Consider the following 24,656-nt stretch of genomic DNA (forward strand, 5'->3'; position numbering starts at 1 on the left):
TCTGCCACCCCTGAAAAAGTCCCTGCCACCCTCTTGCCACCCCATAAATATTTTTCTAGATCCGCCCCTGGCGGACTCTACTGTTAATAAGTAGAGTCGTTAACACCTCTCGCCCGCCCTCCAAGGATTCCGCAATCAACAGATTTCGACTCCCGTGAGTGAAAATGTAAACTGTCGATTGCTGTCTATCTGTCGTTGACTAGCTGCATTTGCGTCAGAATACAGGGTCAAAAATCCCACTTTTTGTCCTGTGTCATTTGCAAACTCCAAACGTGACCTTATTTTCGTTTGAACGTTTATCAAGTAGTGAGCTTGCTGGGAAGGATGAGGTGCAACGTTAATCTTCATTAAAATTACAAAATTCTATTTCCCCTTCACATCTGGTGAGGCACCTTTTTTTTTTTTTTGTTTCTCCACCCACAGCATACATATATATATATCTGCTGTTGTTGCAATTTCTTTATCTATATGAGCCTCTGATCTCTTGTTGTCTCCAATTCGTTCTCTATCTTCCCCGCTGAGAATATTTGGAAGGCTTCAGCATTTTTATGAGTTTTCTCCAGTTTACTTTGTGTGACACCGCTGGGCGCACATTTCCTTCAAAAACCGTGTTTGCTGTTTTCCGACTTTGTTATGAAACTCGCACACGGAGAGGATTTATCTCGGCCGTCTTTCTTGGCTACATTTAAGAACGAGTGTAAAAACTCACATTGTGTTCAAGGTTAAAATGTAAAAACGTTATTAAAATTCTCCTTCCATCAAATACTAAGTGGATGTACTAATTGCTTTCACTTAGAAGATCATTTATGCCGTCACTTTGTGGAATTTAAATGCTCCAAGGTGTTTACTGTTTGAAAAAGTTTGTCAGAGATCGCCTTAACAATCTCTGACAAACTGCTTCTCACTGCTTCTCACATCCTCGACGATTCGCCGTTTTGACAGACGGGCTGGAATCGATAGGTGTAGAGGTCATTCTTTCTGCCGGTTCGCTGAATTTTTTGTCTCATATACATGACATTACTCTATCTTTGTATTCGGATCACAGCTGGTTTTGAGCCACAAACATTCTGCTCATTAAAGCAGACATATCTCCGTTTCTGAATGTCATCTTAGTTTGATCCAGTCTCGGAAGAGAACGTCGACTCTGGGTCACTAAAGTTTCCTCTTTTCTTTTTTTTCTTTTACTTATATTAAGAAACTCAGACGTACAATTACTTTGATTTTGTTGCAGTTTCTGACCTGTTAAGTTCAGAGTAAGAACCATAATAAATAAGTAGACTTTTAAAGAAACCACAGAACACACCAGACAGATGTGATCAGATCTAAATAAAAACATCATCCCAAACTTTAATTATCTCACAAAAAATGCTGATCAATTCATCAAAAAATGTGACAAAATTACTGAACACATTTGAAGATAATGCGTTCCCTCTAAACCTAAACCTTATTACTCTACAAAGATCCAGCTGTAAGTGACACACCCCACAAATCGGGCCTTTATGGAAGAGTGGCAATAATAATAATAATAATAATAATAAAAAGCTATTGTTGAAAGAATGTCATAAGAAATCTTGTTTGATATTTCTCACAGGTCATATGATGGACAAAGAATCAATCAAATTTTATTTGCATAGCACATTTCAGCAGAAAGGCATTTCAAAGTGCTTTACATCATTAAGCACAAAAACACAGAGTCGTGCAACATTGAATAAACAATCGAAAACATTAATTTTGCCGCCGAGTCGAAGTTCTGCCCTTCGAATCGGCAGAAAAATGAACAAAAACAAAAAAACAGAAAACATCTGCAAGAAGGTTCTCCAGTTTAAAAACTGAACTTTATGGCGTGATGGTGGGAAAAAAGTAAGTATTTTAATTGTCTAAGAAACGTAATTAGAAAAGAAAATTGCTGTTCGTCTCACAATATGTTCTTTTCACTCTGTCCCCGACTATTTTGATGACCACATATTGGTGCAAATAGCTAAACAAGCTAACGATCAAAGGGAGTCAGGGTCTCCTCCATGCTAATTAGCCCATGTGACAGGACAGGGCTTCACTACACAAACAGTCCTCTGCAGAGGAATTACTTTTACGGTTTAATATTGGGAGAGCTCATGATTCAATGAGTTATTACAACCCAAACAGTTGACGGTGGAACTTCAGTCATGTAATATTGGAAACTCAGGAAAATGCTGAATCTTTGTACAGAAAACAAACAAAATCAAGAGATCCCTACTTCGGTCAAATGAATTGGAACAGAAAGTTAACTTGGTGCTGCAAATGAAATGTGTTAATTCAATCAGCTCTTGTTAATGGTCCCACTAAAGCAGATGTTTTAGAAATAAAAAAAAAAGCCCTCCAGTGAAACTTTTTGCCACCAGAAACTTGATGAACGACTTTTGACACAAGTTATTTCAACGTCTGACACCTTTGCAAGAAAAGAGACAAAAATCCAAAGAAAAATGATCCCTCTGGGATTTTTATTCTGGCTTCTTCCAGAAATTAGCACGTTAGAGTGACTGGTAATTCTAAAACGACTTGCGGTGTAACTTGCCTCGCACTTCTTGACTGCTAGGATATCCTCTAAGCCCCTGTCACATTGAGGATTATGGAAAAAAACACACACTCTCTGTCTCTGTGAATAAGAAGTGCTACAGTAGATTAAACAGTTTGCATAATGGCTGTCTGCCCTGATATGTTAATGAGCCACGTGCTGAATGTTGGTTTAGGTGAGTAACACAGAAAAAAAAAGAGAGACTGACTTTTAGTGCTTGCAATGACCCAGAAGTGAGTCGATGAAAGATGTTGCTAAAAGCTGTCTTGTAGCTGGATTGCATATTGAGGTAGAAGTACAGGGGTGCTGTGGTGGTGCAGGGGTTAAGCGCAACCACCATAAGGAAGAAGCAGCCGTTGGAGGTTCAATTCTCGGCCTGGTGACATTTGCCGCATGTCCTCTCTTTCTTTACCTATTTTCCTATCTTAGCATTTTCAAATAAAGGCCAATAGAGTCAAAAAATAAAACTTAAAAAAAAAAGAAGTAGGAGTATGGAAAACTGGGGAAGATGAATTATTTTACAGTTCTTCTGCGATTGGCAGGTAAAACGGGATGCTGCACCTTTAGCTCAGGAAACCATTATCCACTGTGACTGGATCGAAAATCTTTTTTGCTCTTACTTTTCCCTTTATGCTGCATTTCATTATATTTGGAGAAGAGAAAAATAAAGATTAATGTCCCTAAATAAGAATTGATTCTTTTCATAAGATACCAAATAACAGTTTCTAGTATTCCTGAACTTCTTGCAAACTATCATTTTCAACAAAAAATGCTTAATGCTAGTTAAAGTGGGAATTTCGACAGGAAGTTCTTTTTTAAATTTATAAATGGTGACAATTTCCTCCTCGATTGTGTCGGGAATGGACATCCCGATTGATGAATCATAATTTGTATTGACACACGGAGCATAAAATCAGCCAAGAAAAGCATTCAGACTTTACTTATTTTATTCACTTTCAGCGCTGAAAGGAGACGCTTTAACCATTACATCCGAGAAGAGTTTCTAAAAAAGTCTGTGCAGCGTCTGAGGCGAAAGAGGAGGGTAGCTGATTATATGGACTGTAGACACTCCCTGAAAACACACCATGTCTCTGTGGCCTGGGAAAACGTTTCTTTTTCATGAGAAATGGACCTGGGTGTCTAACAGAATCAAACATGTAACTTTTTACCATGGGCCTTTTGTCTAACAGCGTGTGACTCTTTCTCGACCTTGGTAAAGCGTCTCAACAATTGCTACTATCCTTTGTTGTTTTATGTACTCGTGCGAGTTTCAAAATAGGTTTGTTGAATCACATATATTTTCTTTTTCTCTACTTACATTTTAAACAATTTATTTTGAAAGTCTTATTACCATACTTACCATCTGCCGTCTTGGTGGAGTGTTTCTAATTACTTTGATTCCATGTATAAACATCCTGCTGGTTCTCATTGTGCTGCCCGCTCACAGATACAGTCATCTGTCCTCGTAGCATCCCCTCTATCTGTGTTTTTGATTAATGCTCGCCTTTGGTCATCCATCAACATATGGTTGTCATTTTTCCAATCGAATCCGCATTCTGAAATACATTTGGGGAGGGGAAAAAAAAAGGAAAATCCAACTTTTTTTTTTTTTTTTTTTTTTTTTGCTCATCGTCCCATCTGGTGACATGGATAATTAATCACCTTAGTTACGTGCCTCCGTTTGTCATTATTTAGCCTCGGAGAAGTGGCGTGTTAGAGAGAGAGTGTGTGTGTGTCTGAATGTGTACTTGTATGTTTTGCAGAGCGCGAGTTAAGATCTGGTTTATTGCTTCAGCTTTTATTTGGCAGCTTGTTTAGCTCAAACAGTTAGCATGATCAGCCTGTCAGGTAATTAATCCTGTTGATTTGTAATATACGAGTCCCGCTTATGGAAATTGCAAGGCTAAATGGGTCACATGGATTTTGCAAAATAGGGCACACCAACGTTGCATAAATGACACCAATCAGGGAAGAAAGATGATCGTCTTAATAACAATCATGCAACAATTTTTGATGCTGAAATCGATGATCTCAACCAATGATGCAAGGACTGATCGAAATTAGTTTTAGTGAATCGTTATTTACAAGAAAGATAAATTCAGACTTCAAACTCCATCTTGGCGGTGGGTGGACTGAAGTAAATAAATAAAAGCGTAGCAGACAGATTTGGGGGAGAGAAAAAAAGTACACGGTTCAAAGATTGCAGTTTGTCAAGTTGGAAAAACAACTTATTATACAAGAGCAACACAAACTGACTGACTCATCACTGTGTAGGCTTGTTTGCACTGCTGTCGATAAACATAAATAAAATGAAGCTTATAGAAAAACGTGAAATCATTCATTCGGTTTAACTTGCAGGTGTTAAGAGAGAAGAGGTAAAAGTCTAAAAAATAAATAATAATCTCCAGTGCGCAGCATCCCAGTCTCTTCCCTGAGCACATTCTGAATCGAATTCCCACTTAAAAATAGTAAAATAAAGTTCTGAACAGATTTGACCGTGTAGAAAATTTCAGAACATTAAATCAGATCTGAACCTCTGCCCTTTGTCTGTAGGAAGTTAGCTGACAAAGTGAGAAGCAGCTAAACATGCTTATCTTCAGTGTAAAGTTGACATTTTTACATGTGAAACTCCTAATGCTAGTTTTTAGATTGAAATACTGGTCAAGGAGCTAAAGCAAAGCATCCTGGGATACTGAAATAAAGTGGATATTGTTTGTAATGATTGGACATGTCAGAGTGGTAAGGTGTTAAGGACAGTTTAATAATCTACGCCAGGGGTGCTCAATACGTCGATCGCGATCGACCGGTCGATCGGGGAAAGGTTTTGAGTCGATCTCGGCAGGTGACAAGCTGAACGCCGTCAGGACGCTGAGTCCAGCACTTCCTCTTCTGATAGGCTTATCAAAAATATTCACTAAGATCCTAAACGTTTGTGGCTTCATTAAAAAAAGAATAATTATAAAAAGTCAACGAAACATGTTAAAATTAATAATCTCAGTAATTATTGTTTCAACAAGGTGTTGCGCAATTATGTACGTTTCGGTTCCATTAACAAAAAAAAAAAAAAAAAAAAAAGCGACTCAAAAGACCGACTGACGAGCAGAGTAGGAGTTTAAATTAGCTACTCAACCACCGCTGTGTTCATGAGAGGCTTATTAATAATCGAGAAATAAATATCAAGCCTGGTAACCTGATATCGTAACGGACTGAATGTTGGGTTTTTAATGTAATCTTTGCTCGGCTTGCGGGGCGCAGGCGGTTGCCACGGCAACGGGTGTGCTTAACCGACAAAGAGACCGAGAGTAAAAAGGTAGGAGATGTTTTCAGTTGATAGTCTGTTCGGGTTGTTTTACCTTTTTTTACCTTTGCTGTGGCTCATCACACCTGCTGTAGTTTCTGAACATTCAATAAACGACAAAATTTGACTGATTACCTCGTTCGTTTGTGATCATACGTCGCAACAAACATCAAATAGGACAAATATATTTCATTAAGTTTTAACAAATTCTACTGCGATAATTATGTGATTAAATTAATTATATCCCGACTTCAGAAGATTTGCCTTTACCCTTACTGGGCTCTTTGGTTCCTCCTATCAGTCTGTAGTTTCTCATATTGAGAAAAATCTAATTTCAGATCTACCATGACTGACTGACACCTGCTGGCATCAGGTTTGCAACCAGCTTCTGACTGAGAAACCAGTAACCAGAGACCAGAAACCATTGACCAGTGACCAGAAACCAGTAACCTGCTCTCAGTGTCAGAATCTCACTGAGGAAGAAACTGGATTAGGTTTTCTGTCACTTTATTATTTCTGCTCTAACTGATGTATATTCGCATATAAAATAAGTCTATAGAGTTTAATTTGCAATTTTTATGTCTTTGTGTCATGAGGTAGATCTCAGGCGGTGGGTGAGAGAAAAAGTAGATCTTGGTCTCAAAAAGTTTGGGCACCCCTGATCTACGCTATAAATATAAATACAAACTGAACTGAAAAAATATTTATGAATGTAAATATTTTTTCTTTCATCATGTCATCACTCTTTTCTGTTTAAACACCAAGTAAATTTGTGGAAGAAACATTTTCAGCTTGTAAAGATCATTTGATCACTACAAGATCTTTATCATTTGATAAATGATAAAGATCATTTATCAAATGATATTTTCTCTCCCCTCAGCCAGGTTCAGCAGTATCATTTAAAAATGTCTACTGATTTCCAAACTTTTTATACAAATGGGAATTATGATGAAAAACAAGGAAGGAACATAATTCAGAATTTGATGCATTTATGTGTCAGGATTTTATAAGGAAATCTGACAGACATTTTATTACCCATCGATATCAATTAGAGTAAAATATTGTTAGTTTGAAATCTTTATTTCAGCAGAACCAAATCTACATTAATCAGCCCGTGTAAAAAACCCACAAAATTTCAATGTTGATGTTTCTGAGAGATCAGTGGCGTCAAGAATGTCGTCAGAAGGATAAAGTAAGCAAACTTATTGTCAATCATTGACATAAACAAATGTTCTCTCTTAATCATTTGGATAATTTTCAGGGCATTTTCTCACAACCAGCCATGAAAAATCTCAGTAATGAAAAAACAGTTTAGATTTTTTTCTCTCTGACTGGGTTGTTTTTTTTTTTATTTTGGTTATTTGTCTGCGTCGTCTGCCTGCAAGTACCAACTCTGCTTCCAGACACGGCCATGTTAATGATCAGACCGTTGGGATTTGTTTGCGCAGCCATCATCTTTGTGACGGTCAAAGCTTTTAGACCCCGAGTGAGGAATTACAGGACTTATTGTAATGGATAATTATAAATTAAAATGTTTTATATTTCATTGAGAAAGAGAGGACAGAGGAGCCCATCCCACTGTCTAAGTATTGCTTTTTTTATTATTATCTTGAGATGAGGAGAACAAATACAGAGACGAGGAAGGCAGAATTGTTACGAAAACTATTTGTTGAAAGAGTCATAGAAGTAGGAACGCTGTATTTTAGATGGAAAAATTAGCTAAAATACAGATTCTAGCTAAAACGAGATATGCATCAGAAACAGAATATATAACAAATGAAAAATCCAGACAAAATGTTCAAGTCCTAATCTTAAAAGCTAATTTTATTGCAAAGGGAATGCAAAAAAAAAAAATACAGCAATAAAACTCAAACAAAGACATATTCTATTCTCTCGGCTCATTATTCTATACCCGAAATCATCTCTTGGTAAGAAGAACACTGATGTTACATTTTGCGATTTGGAAATACAAGCTACTTCGGAGGTGTTTATTAGTAAGATGGCCTCTGTGGCACATCTTTCTGGTGAATGTCTGCATTGGCAGCAATATACATGCAGGTCACATCATCTGCCTTCTGGCAGAGCTTTTACTCTGACCTGTTGATGGGTATCTGAGTTTTGTAAGCTGGTATTAACAAAGTGATTTTTCACTTAACAGTGCTTGGCAATTATGTCTTTCTACCAAACACCCTGAACATCGGAGCCAATTGGAGGCATCACTGGGGTCATGCAGCAAGAAACCTACGTATGGCCCAAAGAGTCATCCGTCGCCTCTAGTGTTCTGTTGCACTGCAGTTCTTTCGAGCCTCTGTTGGAAAACTTATTCTTAAATCTTGCCGTCTAAACCAGACTCACAAGCTCTACTCATCTCCTCTCGACCACTGCCCAAACGCTCTCTCAGTCTGGTCACTATGGTAACGTTTACATATCCCTTCAAAATAAGATACAGATGCGGCACAAAAACAAACATTTTACTTTCGTGAAAATTGTAACTCACGATAATGACTAACGGGAGCACTGAGCTTGTTTCTCTGCAACGAGATGGTTCCATCTGGGAGTGATGAGAGACAATAACACCTGAAGTGTTCCTTATGTGACCAGCAGGTGGAGTTCTTTTTAAAAGTTACAAGATGCACCTGAACACAGACTGAGTAGTGCACAATATTTTATTAAACAATTTCCTTAAAACATTTCTCTTTTTAAAAACGAGGCTTCAGGCCTACTACTCGGTCCCTAGAACAAAAGGGAACACATAAGGTAAGGATGGACAAGTTCAATTATTCCAAAAGAAATAAAACATGCAAATGCAAGAGAAATTAGTAACTTCAACAACACACAACAAATACAGACTGTAAAAGAAAACACTTCAAACAATGGAACAAATCGTTGTCGTCATCCAGTTCCAAATGCCCTTCAATGGGGCCACAGGAGCCCCGCCCACACAGCCTGCCCAACCAGCAACAGATTTAGTAGAGAGCGGCCAAAACAATGGCAAGACAAAACAGCAGAGCATTCAAAGCGCTGCAGCTCCAAACATAATCAGGTGCCTGAAATGGAAAACCCATCAACGGTGCATCCAGATAACAGAAATCAAAAACTAAATAGCAGGTAGCTTACCCAGGGGTGGAAACACAACCTAACCCGGGAGGAAGCAGGTCAGCAGGTGAGAACCAGATGGAAGCCGCACGCCACAGCAACTTCCAGCTGCAGCCAGCAGCGCCATCAGAGAACACTGCAGAAACGCACGATAGGTGTAGCACCCAAAAACCAACCATGATCTCAGCCACAGATAGCAAAACTGGCACTTACGATCGCAGACGAGCCGATCAAACACACAAGCCAACATGTAGCCGCCGATTGTAGCAACAGTGGGAGATACAAAGACGCACGCACCATCAGCGGCCTGCCCAACTACAAAGGCATCTGCTCCGCCCACCAATCAATGGTGCGCTTCTAGCTGCACCCGGTGCGCAGAGTGGGGTAGGGTGGAACACCATCCCACCACATTTTACCACCCCGGTGTTGCATCGTTGCCCCGACGATGGACCTGCACACTCAGGAGCAAGGGCGAAAGACGGCAAACTGTCACTGAAGGCAAGTCAAAGAACGAACCCACATTAGTGGGATCCTTCACTACCAGAATCCCACAATGTGGAAGCACTTTGTCACAAAGATTGACATCCAACTCTAAATAGCCAATGTATGGGAGAGAAAAACCATTGGCTGCCCAGAGCCGCAACCAATGACATGACTGAAGACGATCACGCCCCAATGATGCAAAATGTTCCTGAAAACAGCTCTCAGTGATTGTCGACAACATGGACCCCATGTCTACAAAACAAGTCACAGAGATACCTCCCATAACATTAACGACTGGACAAGATGCCAACAATTTTGACGCGGCTGCTGGTTGCGAGCCTGGTATTCCCCCACCTGAGTTGTGGCTCAACAGCTCAGTGGGTGCTAGTTTTCCCTTGATCAACATTATCTGGCCTGGCCACAGAGTTAACCCTGGCACGGACCCGCTCACCATCACACTCTTTGGCAAAGGGACCCGGCTGTCGGCACCTGTGGTAAAGAAGTCTGCAGAGAAGCAATATACTGGGGAGTTGATTAATCTGTTCTTGTTGCCGTTTTAGAAGTTCCCTTAACTCACTAAGCTCAGAGCGGGCAGCAGTAGGTGGAGACAGCCGAGAGCTGCAGTACACCCCATACTGCAGCCCATATGTGGATGGGAGAGAATGACTATTCTCCCCAGCGCCACCTGGAAACCCCTGCCTCTCCCACCTAATTGCCTCCCTAAGCACCTCCAGCAAGGTTGCATGCTGAAGAGTTATATAGGACTCAGCACAACCATATAACTCCCTCAAGATAGCCAAGATCTTAGCTGGGTCATTCCTCTCTGCACTGGTGCGGAGCGGTATCTCCTCCCTGGCTTTCCCCTCTAAATGATCAAAGAGAAAGAAAGCCTCGTCTGCAGCTGACAAATGGCAGGCCCGAATACATGATTGGGCCTCCTCAATCCACTCACCAATCCCAATGCCAGTCCTACCACCGAACATGGGACACCGTCGGTCCCTGGGCACAACCACCAACCGCTCAGCAACTACAGCACCAGCAGGCATGACACCACCAGCCACAGCCGGGGAAGCAGCGGCGCCCGGCAAACCCCCAGCCGTCACATTCTGCTGATACACTCCATCCACCGGCCGCTGTGCCACCTCCTCCGTGCCTGCTGGGGAAGACTACCAAAGAAAAAAAGCAAAAATAAATCCCTGAATTCACAAGTAGGTATTCCTTTGGATAGCTACTGCTGTCTTGTCCTACTACACTTATATCCACAGCCTGCTTGGTCTCCACGTGGTGAAACAGCTTGAAGCTTCATTGTCTCATTAGCGAACCGGTTGCCACATGTTATGCAGAGTTGGCTTGTAATGTGGGACTCACCTACCAGTCCGGGATAAATCTATTCTCCTGTCTCTTCTCTGGGCCTTTCCCCTTTGCAAAGTAACTTTCTAAAGACATCTGATCTGTTTCTTACTCATTTTGCTGCTTGTGGGCTCAGTGTTGGCACGAAAGTAACCAAGGGAGAATCAGGTTAAAGGATTTTCAAAATAAAAGATCCTCCAGACTCAAATACGTAATACATAAAACGGAAATATTTAATTATTTCTTGCGTGGCCTGGTACCATTTGGGGACCACTGATCTAGAGCACGCATTAGCCCTGCGAAGAATTAAGAGCCTCAACTAGCCAGCATGTAAACAAATAGGATGGGGAATAGAGGAGTGTTGAAGTATTTCGGAGTTAGCAGGGAATGCATTATAGAAACCTCCAGCCTTTCAATTGAACTGATGTTGCCTCTAATGAACTCTCAGCAGGATTAATATGAACTTTAATGCACCAAAGAAGGGTGAGATGAGTGGGAATGTGAGGAGTGACTCAACTCTTTTTTTTTTTCTTTTTTCTTTAAGCGACACAGCAGAATGAGGACATGTACACTCAATACTTTCCAGTATGACATTTCATTCTGTTTTCGTGTCTAGTTTATTTTTTTTCTTAGGGGAGAGGGACATAAGAGCCACTTTTTTCTTTTTTTTCTCTCTCTCTTTTGCTCGACTACAGAGAATTGAACTTGTAAAAGAAACACTGACCAAGAAGTTCAAGGGTGCTGACGTGTGTGATTAATAGACAAGCTACTGCAGTGTGGTTCTTATAGCCTAAAGCCATTTTCCAATTTTAGAACAGTGCAGACAGAGGAAATAGAAAGTCCTAAACAAGCGTGTCTCCTTACTTGTGTCAACCAGAGGGGGGATTTTTCTTGTTTGAGACAAACTGAATGCAAAAGGCAGCCAAACATGAAAATAATTGAGATTATGTTGGAAGTCAATAGCATTTAATTGCTCGCAAAATTATTTTCTTTAGTTTGAGACGGTTTTTCCTTTTACATTGTTTACTCAAAGTGTTAAGGACACAAACATTTCAGATTATCTGCCCCAGTTAAGTTATAAATTAATTACCTGCTGCCTCTAATTCTGTCTGTGAGCCATCAAAGTTTGAGTATTTAATGTAAAGATGAGCTTGGCCTGTGATAATTGTTAAATGTATCTAAATTACAAACGCTGAAAACATGCTAAACCCTAATGTCTTAAGGCATTGTGTTAGCATGTTCTCCCAGTTGAAGTCATTGGTGTTCTCCAGATGCTATGGTCTATTCCCACAGTCAAAAAAAAATCAAGTTAACTACTCTTGCTAACCTGCCCTGAGGTATGAATGCGTCTTTGCTTTGTTGTTTGTCCCATGAGTCTTTGTGTCCTTTAACAGGCCAGATTTATCCTTCAAGGGTTGCAATAGTATACCACCATAAGCTCCTCCATTTAGGCCTAAAAGTTTAATGAAACACAGTCATTTAGACAGTTGCAGTCATATTAGAGTGTGATTGTCCATTCATGTTGCTTCTGCACAAGTGTATTTCACTGGTTTGCTCAGTTCTCTATAAGCTAGAGGTTATAAAACATCTCTTTACCTCCCTTGCCTAATCTCCCCTATATTTCATTTTCCTGACTTGCTTCTCCCCTCCGTCTTCTCTCTCTCTCTCTGCCCCCCTCCCCCTGTTGGGTATCGATGCCAAGGTCGTGCTTTCAGCCGCATGAAGGGTAGTCCTCGGGTGTGGATGTAGTCAACTTTTCGAAAATAACGACTTTGTGGTATGTATCTGTAAAATATGCTTGCATATGCATAAAGTTTACAGTCCAGAAACCACAAGATGGCGTCCCGTCATTTGTCTTCCGCACGAGCGGTGACATAGCTATTTGTAAAGCTGTCAGTGTAATGATTTTTTATCCCTGTTGATGATGACATCTGTTCCCCTTGATGAGTTCTGTGCAACATGCCCCCGGATGGGATGTAGCGTGTGTTCCTGGAGGTTACTCTAAGGATAGTCAGAGAGTATTCCAGATTTGATCTGTGGGAAGTTTTATGAGGTATATCTGTCAGAGACAAAAATGTGTTTTATATTGTTTTCCACAAATCCAAGTTCAGTCTTTAAGTTTAACCCTTGAGCGTGCGAGGACTGATGCAAATGATACAAGTTTTATGTGTGTGTGGTCGTTTGGACCCCATTTCTAGACACAAGGGTTAAAGCAATGCAGTTTGAAAGCATCTCCAGAAGTAAAAAAAATAAAAAATCCCCCAGTTTTAGAATACCTTCATTATGATGTTAAACAGCAGAAATTGAGTTAATCTTCCTAGTATTTTTTATTTTGCTCACATTTGGCACTTGCTTATTGCCTTACATACTCAAATGATCATCGAGTGTGGAAGTTAAATGGAAGTTATTTTGTGCCACATCATCTGTCATATTTGTATTTTCTGTAGAGTCTCTGCTGACTGTAAAAGTTGTCTGAATATTTTTAGACTTAATCTTTGCCATAAAATGCACATCTTATTTGCAACTTTTATTTTCTGAAACCTTTTTAAAAAAAAACTCATTCTTGTTTCTAATGTCTGTGTGAGGTGGGGGTTGAATAATTTCACAGTAATGCACTTTGATCATATCAGAACTTCTACTCGGTTCTCCTTTAAAAATTAAGGTTTTCTACGACTTCATATCTTTATGGTGTTTTCACACCTGATAATCCATTTCAGGTGTGATAATCAGGTGATAATCATTTGGCCACTTCAAATGAGGGCCAAAATTGTAAAATTTGCTATGTTTTCATATGGTGCAGTTTTATTTTCACACTGCGCTGTACCAAATTAACCAAACCTGTTAAAAACAACCTGTTCACCTCCTCGCCTCTGATAGCGCTGCACTGAGAACCACTGAAGGGAACAATAGGAAAACTACTGACTTCAACTTCCTTCTTCGCCAAATGTAAACAAAAAACTGAGCAGTGTCAGATTTTAGCTACTGTAGAATTTCTCTCTTGTCTTTAATAAAAGAGCTTCAGCCATTTCTCTTGCTAGCTCTAGATGTGTGTTTGTTTTGGTAGTTTTTGATCAGAATGCTTCCTGCTTTGGGAACGGTCTCTGGTCCCCATGGCATTCATATATGAATTCAAACCACATCCGAGTTCATTCGGCTGAACCAAAGCCCAGCTTTTTACACGGAACAGAGTTCACTTTGATACGTCAGAGTTTAATTGGGTATTCTCACTTTCCAAAATGAAGCTAATTTTCCTAGGCCAACTAACGAAACATAAGTCCAACTAAAGCAAATTAAACAGAGCTACATTTACAGTAACTTTAGTTGACTAAAACTGCGGCAAACAAGAAAATGTAGCTGATGATTAAATTTGACATTTTAGTCATCTTTCCTTCTTTTAGCACATGCTAATGTCTGGTTTCAGCTGTGTGTAGAGCAATGAAAAACACAACCTGGACTAGCAACCATCCATATTTATAAGACCTTCTTTATGACAAGAGTTATGTGCAAGGCAGTAGCAGGGCCAGAACTTGGACCAAAGGTCGGCCTGGTGTCCCTCACTCCAAATTCTTCCCCGTACAATACCGAGGGCAAAGGTCATGCTGCAAGCACAGCCAGAATCTAAAACACCAGCAAATCATAGATGTTGTATGAGACAATAGCCAATTCCATAGGCCACTATCACCAAGATGAATAGCTTGACATTTGGTAAGAAAAGTCCAAATTACCATCTAAACGACTCTGCAGTGGTAATTATGATGATTACAATAGGAGCCGTGATCGATAAGATAATACTTTCAATTACAAACATGACGTCTCACAGAGAAATAATGGGGATTGTGTTCTGCTGCTGGTTGTAGCTCTGTCCTTTGTGAATTGGATGATTAAAAAACGCACGGGTCAGAGACAATGGAACGGAGGACGACTCTGTATATCAAACCAAGCAACACAGGCTCGCCAAAAGTAAAAAAAAAACAAAAAAAAATGCGAGGCAAGAATGTAAATTTCAAGGGGCATCCCTGCAAACGTCTAAGATGATTACAAGCTTCTCGTACATCAACCAGCGAAGAGCTCTCGTATTTCCACTTTCTCTCCTCGGAGCTGTCGATAGTTTGAAAGCGGCGTTTAGCAGCCGGGCGCAAGATTGACTCTCGACAGAGGTGAAGTGTTATGGACTTACAGCCTGTAGCGTGTGTTGTAACCAGAGCCTTCTATTTAAATTTTTTTTTTTGCTACAGAAGGACGGTATTCAGCAGCAAGCTAGATAACACCAGCAAAGCACTCAATAGCTTTTTTTTTTTTTTTCTCTGACTGACTGGTACTCGGGCCTGTGAACTCTGTCCAACTCAATCTGTTGGTATTGTCATGGTGAGAATACTACGGCAGGTTTTTGTGATGGGTTCCATGCTCAGATGGACATTCTCCCTCTGTCCCTTTCTCGTTCCTCGTTTCTTCTTACCTTTTTATGCAATTTCCTTTTCGTGTCCAGATCTTCTAATTCTCCACTGTACGACCGACTCTCTTCTTCTTCTTCTTCTTCCTCCTCGGCCGTTCTCCATTTCCTCATTTTCTGCACCTGTTCCTCTCTCCTCACTGCCATGCCCTATTACAATCCCGCCAACCCCTCCCGCTGCCCCCAGCCCCTCTCGCCTCCATTTGTATGTCACTTTCTTGTAGCCACCTGCTCTCCATGATTTGACTTGCATCAGCCTGCCTGCTATATCTTGTCATTCCGCTTCTTTTTTTAGTGCACCAAATGATTTCATTCCTCCCTTTTCAGGGAGCGCCGGCATTGACGAGAGCCTCTGAAGTTCAGTTATCCAGACATTAGCAGCCCGAGGACACAAACAGAATGAGCCGTGAAATGCGCGTGTCTCCTGGGTAGGGTTCAAAAGCGCAGCCGGGACGGGTAGCTTTCTGTAATGACAGCGTGATGCTCGGAGTCGTTTAAAAAATTTAAGATGGGTTTTGTCACATTGTTGTAAAAACTCCGTATTGCAGCGAGGAAAAAAAAAAAACATTAAGAGGAATCCCACCGAGACGGCGTAACGACTAAGACATTGTTGAGAAACGAAACCCTGCAAAACAAATGTTGACACACTTCCGAGAGTCAGAGTAGCACATCTGGAACCGAAGAGCATGGAACAACTAAGAATAATAAGATATGCTGTAATATAAATTATATTATGTCCTAACTAAGAATTTTTGATCGGTGTTGTCAAGCTAATCAATATTTTGAATATGCTCTTATGCAAATTGTGCCTTAGAGTGGTGGGTAAAAAAAAGCAACACCCAATAGGACTGTACAAAGTTGGAAAAACATACAGTGTGTGATGATGTTAGTGAATGATTGCGATGAAGATATTGCTAGTGATAAAAAAAAAAAAAGTATTCTTGGCTAAACAATGTTTGGGTTTATCACAAACATGTTCCTCAGATTTTGAGCAGATCTTTTCAGCTATTGCAAAACTAGACTTCCTATAATTTCTGGGGTTTTTTTCCCCAAATTTGCATCTGCTGTTATCATCCACCCTGTGCGACATCACCACGCACTGTTTCAAAGACCAAGCAAAGCAGACTGAAGTGTGTCCACTTTGGTTTAATTAACTGATTAATTGGTTCATTTAGCTTCAATTAGAATAATTGAATAAAGTAATGGAGAGCGTAGCTATCATAACGTTGCTTTCGCTTTTTTGCCGACCCGTTTCACTGAACCCGAATCCAACTGTCCCCCAAACTCACGTTCGTTTTGTCCGTTTTCTTCCAGCTGTTGTCAGAATACATCTATGAAAGCATTTAATATGAGCTAAAAAGAGCTAATGCTTGGGTACACACCAACACCATTCAGTAGATTACCGTGGGTGCATCACACATTTCAAATGGCCTGGTTGATTATTTTCCGGAAAATTTCCATCACTTTATTTTCGACCAGTCAAGAACCTTTCTGTAGGAAAAAAACATGAACAGCATATTCTGATCCTTAGATCTGATGTGCATGTGGAGGTAATTCAATCATTGGATTCAGGTCCGTTGGAGTTGGGATTCATCCAAAATGTTGCTGGACGCCTCAACTCAACTCGTGGAGATTCACTTCCTGTTGTAGATGGTTGCTGTAGTATTTAACGACAATGTGGAAGCATGACTTCAAGTTTTGTTTTGTTTGCATATTCACAAAAAAGGTAACATCAATAATGACTAGAACATATTTGATACTGGAGTTGTTGTAGGATAGTATCAATCCAAATAGGAACTGGCTTCACTCAGACTCGACAAACCTTTATGTTGTGTTTGCCCGGGTTGTTCAGAGATCTATTCACTGCAGGTAGGACGTCAGCTGCTCCCGTCCTCTTGGCAGAACGAAGTCCAAGCTTTCGATTTTTTCTTTTTTAAGCGTCAGACGCTTAAAGACACAGCCACAGTAAAGATGGCCAGTACACAATCCAATTTACTGAGATTCAAATATTACTGCCGAAAGACTGAGCCAAGAATGACATTAAGACAAATGCTTCAAAGGTTTTATTGATGATGAAATTCATTGTGGTTGGTGCTGATGAGTGCACCAACCACTAATGGATTGGTGGGACCAAAAGGAAAGTGGTGAAGGGGGATGCTGCGGATGACCTAGATGATTATTTTTCAGATAATGCTAAGAAACCAATAGGATAAGTGAAAGTCGTTCCATTCTTGCTTTAGCAGCGCCGCTGAACGTAATTTTGAATTTGGTACAATTAAATCAAACTGAATTTCCATGTAGCAGCATTAGTGGTTAAACACCCGAGAGCCAGGGACCCAACAAGTTGGTTAACTTTTATTAATTTCTCACATTAAATATAAATTATTAGTTTAAAAGGGCATTCAGGTCATTTTAATTTAGTGCCTCAGGTGCTGGCTACTGGCAATGTCAGTAAAAGGGTTTGTTCCTGGGAAAATAACAATTGAGTTTCCTGATGGCGTGGAACTTTCAAAGGATGTAACGCTGCATTGGTGTGGTGCGTGTGTGTGGTAGAGAAAATGGGAAAAAAAGTGTTCCACAAGTATATTGAATACATAAAAAAAAGTACTGTTGTTTTTTCTTTCTTTGTAAGTTTAATTCCTGTTTTGATTGTACTCCAAATTTGTGATCTTATTTATGATCTTATTTAACTACTTATTGTCTGTATCTTTTAGATTGTTTGAAGAAAATAAATCTCATGAATGGAGTTGTAGTTAGAGAAAAAAAAAAGCTTTTGTTACAGTGACATATACTGATTTATTTTCTTGAATTCCTGTGTGATGGAGCAGCAGAATGTTTTCCACATCCTTTTATAAAATAAAAATGTAAGAAAGTGTTTCATACAAACTTACTCAAAATTACATTACATTAATTGTAAGACCACTGTTATCTTCAAATACATCAGGAGGCCTTTAGGGATATTATCTTTAAACTTTTTTAAACGGTTGAACTACATTGTTACTTTGCATTTGCATGTTTCTTTATATAAAAACGTCCACCAAAACATAAACATTTATTAATATAAAAAAAAAAAAATTATGGGCTTAAAAATCTTTTGATAATTTTTATTCGGAAACATTCGCAAATTCTTCTGCTACCTTCATCTATTTGGTCAAAGCAATGTTTGAAACAGAAAAGACCACACAGCTAGAACCGTACTCAACATCCTCAAAATGTGAGACACAGGGAAAAGCCGCGGGTTCAAGTGAAGGTGGAGTTCTAGCACTTTGGAAACAAACACGCAAAAAAGATGAGCAAATTTAGTTTACCACCTCAGGTTGGCGGCCACTCAAGCAGTTGAGATAAACAGACGGCGAGGCTGCGGGAGGCATGCCAATAGAGCTTGAAATTACACAATGCATGGCACAGTGTTTGGTAAGCACTGGACGTGTGCTCAGTGATTTGTCCAGGTACTGGTTCCTCGCCTCTCCTCTTCAGCCTTTACAATTATCGTTCGGCCTCAGAACAGTTGCCAATGTGATGACAGAGCCGCTGTAAAGCAGCTCAAGTCTTCTGTTTGATATTCACCGGAAGGTCTTTGGAACTCATTGCATTTTCTCCCTGACGTCCAGTGGAGCTCTTCGAGAGAATCCATCACCTCCCATCCCATCCCCGTCCCGACCCGTCCCGCGCTCCCATCCCTCCAACATACCTTGAAAGTAAACAACACTTTTTTTCCCCTTCTCGCCAGCATCCTTCTTTTGTCTCTACCACATACATTTATCATCCTGATCAATTTCCCATTGGAAGGCCCATTTAAAAAAAATAAAATAAAATCATTACTTTCTTTTTGCCTTGCATCTGAGCGGTACCTCCCAACTTTTGTTTATTTTTTTTGCTTCGGTCAGATGCATTCCGACCACGTCTTAGCCTCTATGCAATCTCTCTCTTGGCATAAGAAACATTAGTACTCACTTTGCAGGTTTTCATTAATCATTTTCTGTGGCTGTGACCAACAGACAACCTTGAGGACCCCATATGCCCACTCTGTAATTGTCCTAATTAGGCCTGTCCTGGCACATTTAGCTTTCCAGCGTTTCCTTACCACCAAGCCGCTTCCCAAAGCCTTTTCATTACCACAACCCTCTTTGTTTTTGGTAGGTGTTCTTTTTTTTTTTTTTCCAAATCCCTATTACCTCACCATAATTCTCCTCTGCATGTTTCCCATTTCTCTTCACACCTTTTAACACCAGCACCCCGGAAAGGTAATCGAGTCGGCGTCTGCAAAAGACCTGGCAGCGTGTCCGTGTTGGGAGAGAGGGAGTAAATGAGAAGAGCCGTTTGACACGGAGGTGGCCTCTTGCTGGCATCGGGACCAACCGGCTCCGCGGCCGTCCAAAATCTCCCGAAACAACTCAGGTAATTAAATTAACAAGTCAGACTGGGTGTTCTTTTGATTCATGCCGGAGTTAGGCTCTTAAAAGTCTTCTGCCGTCACCGGGGACATTTATCCACTGCAGTATATCGTGTTTTTCCTTTAGCCATATCCACTCACTGTGGTGTTTGTGATGACATCGCATGTTTGTTTCTTTGTTCAATTATTGAAAATTTCATTTTAAAAATGCCAAATTTTAGGATACATACTAGGGTGATAAGTCATGACTTGATGTCAGCGGAAGATAAGATTTGTCTGACCAGAAAAGGGGTTAATTGGGTTTTAAAAGGTTGCATTTTAATAAGCTGAAACAAAGCTGGAAGGACAACTTTTTGGGATGTTTAAAATTATGATGAATGTTATGAATATATCATCAAACACTCCACCAATAAAGCAAAAGTTTTTCACACCTGACAGTTCAGTAGAACAGGTTCCATTGGGGACCAAAGCTAAAACATCTTTTAGCTGGTGCGGTTTGCTTTTACACTGCACCGTGTACCAAACCCTTTGACAAAACCTTTTCACCTCCCTCACCTGTGGGGGCGCTGCACCATGAACAGCTGTAGGGAATAACAGGAAAGTCTCAGAAGAGTTAATGAGCTCACATTCCTTCTTCACAAAATGTAAACAACATTTAAAGGGCGTCAAATTTGAGTGATTTCTCTTTTGTCTTTTGCAAAAGACCATGAGCCATTTCTCCCGCTAGTGCTACACTCAATCGTTTGTTTTGGTTGTTTTTACCCAGAAGTCCCTGCGCTGTAGTCCACTTCCTGCTTTTGGAGCGGTCTCACATCCGCATGGCATTGACATTTGCGTTCAAACTGCACCAGAGTTCACGTCATCTGAATCAAGAACTAAGTTTTCAGGTAGACCAGAGTTTGTTTTTTTGATCCTAATCTGAGTTGGATTGTACATTCACACCTCCCCAAACGGATTGGTCGTTGTAATGAACTAGAGTTTGTTTAAATTTTACCACAAAGAAAACATTTTCAGAGTTAAATTTTATATGTTATCATTCCTGCATAATCAATGTTTTAGGGATAAATTTAAAAAATTGCTAATTTAAGGCACACATGGTTGTGATTCATGAAGTATGAAGTGTATGAAACCAAAATGGAAGAACGGACGGCTGGGTGGGTGGAATGATTAAGCAAATGGTTGAATTGATGGACAAAGCAATGGATAAACTGATTAACGGATGGATGGAAGGAAAACCAAATGGATGGCTAAATGAATGGATGGATAGAAAGACAGAAGAAAGTATGGAGAGAGAGAAATTAATCGATGAAGGGATGAATAGGAGGAGTGTGTGGAAGAATACATGGACTGGTACGACTTCAAGAATAACGTCTGGAAGAACAAAAACTTTCCATGTTCCATTTTGTTTCCATATTTTCCCAGGCTGCACAGAAAGTCTGGAAAGATCTGGAAACAGACAAGTAAAGCAAAAAAGAACAAAATATGAACGTCTCACTGAGGGCATGAGTCCTACCTGCTGACTGAAAGTTAAAAAATCTTTTGTCTTTAATATTGACTTTTTGGCTTCTATCACTTTAACACTCAGATGTTTTGTATCAAGTTGGCAAATAAAATCTTGCCATGTATCTGGCGATATGTACTTGGCCTAAAGCTAAAAGGCACGCAAGAGGAACAGAAGGTGCAGCAGAGACGAGTTACGAGAAAAGATTTGGAGATATAGAACTTTATTGCCGATGGCTTATTGTCTAAACTCACTGTGCCCTTGACTGTCCCTGAAATTAAAGATCATTTTTAATCACTTTGATAATGGAAGCTGCTTTTTTTGTTAAGAGGAGGCTCTGATAGATATAAGAGTTTATGGGAGTTGACAAGGGACATTGCACTGAGGGCATTAGAACTGGCAGCTTGTCAAACAGCCCACTGGAAAAAGAGCAACGAATCAAGAGAGGAATGCTAAGACAGAGTGAAAAAGAGAGAGGGAGAGAGAGAGGAGGAGGAGAAGGAAGAGGGAGGGCAGCCAGCAGGTCATCAGACAGGACGAGTTTCCACTTTACCTTCCCCCTCCCCCCCCACCACCTCCGCACTTCATCTTTACCACCTCCTCATCTTCCCATTGTCCATTAATTACAGTATAGGACACTGCCAGGCTGCTGATAGCTCTCATTAGGCAACAACAAATAACTGAGACACAAGGAACTTAATTAGCTGGGGACCAGAGATTGGTCGGCGGTAGAAGTAAGGAGATTTTCCACCTCTTAACAAGACACTTGGTCTCACAGGGAGGCTTGGGATTTAGTGGGAATCCACATCCTGGAAGAATTTCACAGAAATGTTTGTCCGCTCTGTTATTGCCGCTAAAGTCGCAGCATAGCCAACAACGGCCTTCTTTTTTAGAGTCTGACTTGCCGATTGCGATGCTGATTAAGGTTTTCATCCAATGGATGGAAGAATGGATGGAGGGATAAACTGATAGGTAGAGATAGTAGAATAGAGAATGAATTACAAGGTAAAATAAAACTTTACATTGTCCTGCTGATCACTGATCAACACCTTTTTTTGTTTGTTGGCCTATCGCGTTCTAGGACCTATACCTTCAGAGAATAATTACTGTTTCAAGTTGTTTATGAAAAGGACGGCACATCAGTCTGTTGGTTGTCCCGCATCCTGGCATCTTCATTTCTGGATTTTTAATAACCAACTCCACTCGCGGTGTCAGTCTTATTCAATTAACAGCGTTCATTTCCTGTGCCTCTCTCTCTCAGTGAGTTCTGGCCCGACGAAGCTCTCTTAATATTTCAAGAATTGTTCTGCAGCTCGTTAATTTATGGGCGCCCCATTATGTCCCTGTCCTCTCTTTTATGTCATTTATTTATTGTTGTAATCAAAAGGTTTGCCCACACGCAGAATGCGATCGTGAGGTTTGTGCGGACCTGGACCTAATCTGCATAGAACACTACCACACGCACATACATAGACACACTTGAATGTCCATGCAGGGTACCACGGCGATGATTATCTTAATTAAAGTCTGTGTCATTGGGAAATGTGCACAAACAAGCAATAACATAACAGCCTTTCCAGAGTGGTCCACTTCTATAGCGAGTCAACACCGCGCGGCGCCCAGACTCCGCTCATAAGCCTCGGCAATCAGATTTCCAGTCAATGGCGTATCCTCGGAAGGAGGAGGAAAATGAAACGGTATAGGCAATAATCCAGATGGGAGGTTGCCGACGCTTTCGGCTTCTGTCAATAATTGTCGATATTTTCTAATCTCTCGAAATGACTCGGAGGGGCGCGTATCAGAAAGCATTTTTGGTATGCAAATGAGGACGCTATTCATCATCCAAAACGGAGAGGCTCAGGAGATGGGCTGAAGGATGTCGGGGAGAAATGGGGTGCGGTGTAATTTGTCTCACCCCTACACCCACCGTCACCTCCACCCTCCCCACCCCCCACAATACCCACCAACACCGCTTCTCTCAACTTTTTAGCTTATCTCGCTCCCCGCCTCTGCCAGCCTCACCTTTGGTTTCATATTCCTCCCAATAAAATCTGCCCTACTTTTGTCCTCCATTTACCAAACTCTGCTACGACGATGTGTGAACCTTTTGTTTGTTTTTTTCCCTCCTTTCCCACCATCATTGACTGGATTTGAGTGTGTGCTTTTTTTTTTTTTTTGAGGTTTATAGAATGGAGATCTGTCCTTCAGGCCATGTGCAGGTCATTATCATTTTTACAGCCTGCAGAACGGCTCGTGTGTTCGGAATACAAAAGGTGCTTTTTTAATTTGTGCCCGGTGCTTTTATTTAACCCTGTTCAGTGTCTTGCAAAATTGTTCAATCCCCCTTGAAGTTCCTCAAATTCTGCATTGACAAAATGTTCCAGTGTGGCGTATTCAGACCCGATGTCCCCAAATAAACTCTAGTTGTTTTCAGACGTTGCCCAAATGGTAGTTAAGAGTCCACCTGTGTGTGTATGATATGATCTCGGCTGTTGTCTGAGAGCCTCAGAGGTTCGTCAGTGTGAGCAATCGCGGCAGAGAACCCGACGGTCTAAACGACAGAGAGACAACAGAAGACTCTGTGGTGGAGTAATGGAAACTAGCAGGTTTAAATGCTGGGCAGGTGATTTGTGAAATTAGGATTTAGTGAGTCTAAACGACAGAATGCGTGGCATCTGCCAAGAGAATGACTACGTAGGAAAATCAATAATCATCTCGAGAAAACAATAATTATTAACTAAATTCATATATAGACTCACGAAAAAAAAAAAATGATAGAAAAATCCAAATGTGATAATGAAAATTAGCCTTCAGAGATGCTTTTGAACCATAAGAAATGATTAACCAACACATTCGATGTGTATTGATGACGGCTCTTGTCAACATGTAATGCTTGTTACTGTTTTTTTTAATTTAACTTATGACTTCTTAATCTTGTGTTTTCATGACATAAACCACTTTGAACTGCCTTGTTGAAATGTTCTGCACAAATAAACTCGAATGACTGATTCTCATTGATGAAGCATAAAAAAAGCGTTAAATTTTCTCCCCTGCTATTTAACGTTTGATAGCTCCTCTCATCATTTGCCTTTAAAAAAATGTCTTAAAAGAGTGCTTTTAAAAAGTTTTTACCTCTTTTCGGGGTGAGTTGGGGCAGTGTGTTTGGATTTGCTTTTGATGGTGTTAAGTGTTGTGGAAGGAGTTGCATGATGCAAAGATTGATTGATTGATTGAAACTGATCTGAGTTGATTGGAAGGAGGACAAAACTGAAAACAGGGCAATCCTAGAAGAAAGACTGAGGTAGAAGTTTACCTCCTAGTAGGAAAATTGACCTAAATAATAAATAAAAGTTTAGTGGAGTAGTTTAGGTCAAAGCATGTTCGTGTGTTAAGACGGTCCTGTTAAAGTGAAAATCTCTGACGAGACAAAAAAACACGCTGTTCACAGAAGCTGTCTATCCGAGACTCCGTCTACGGCTTGTGTATTCTTCTACTGCGTCTGAAAACGCCCCCCATTCCTCCTCACAGTTCCCA

The 24,656-nt window shown here is 40.4% G+C and overlaps 1 long non-coding RNA gene across 2 annotated transcripts; it reads left to right on the forward strand.

The window, feature by feature from the left end:
* Nucleotides 1-1,548: 1,548 nt before the first annotated feature.
* On the forward strand, nt 1,549-24,162 carry LOC145553767 (uncharacterized). 2 transcript variants are annotated; one of them, XR_014089807.1, is made up of 3 exons: nt 1,549-5,861; nt 19,461-19,626; nt 20,388-24,162. It is a non-coding gene; the product is annotated as an uncharacterized LOC145553767 (long non-coding RNA). The 2 variants fall into 2 exon arrangements; XR_014089808.1 differs by lacking the exon at nt 1,549-5,861 and adding an exon at nt 7,842-12,555.
* Nucleotides 24,163-24,656: the final 494 nt, after the last annotated feature.

Source organism: Poecilia reticulata, chromosome 11, assembly GCF_904066995.2.
Source record: "Poecilia reticulata chromosome 11, P_reticulata-male-v2, whole genome shotgun sequence".
Classification (NCBI taxonomy): Eukaryota; Metazoa; Chordata; class Actinopteri; order Cyprinodontiformes; family Poeciliidae; genus Poecilia; species Poecilia reticulata.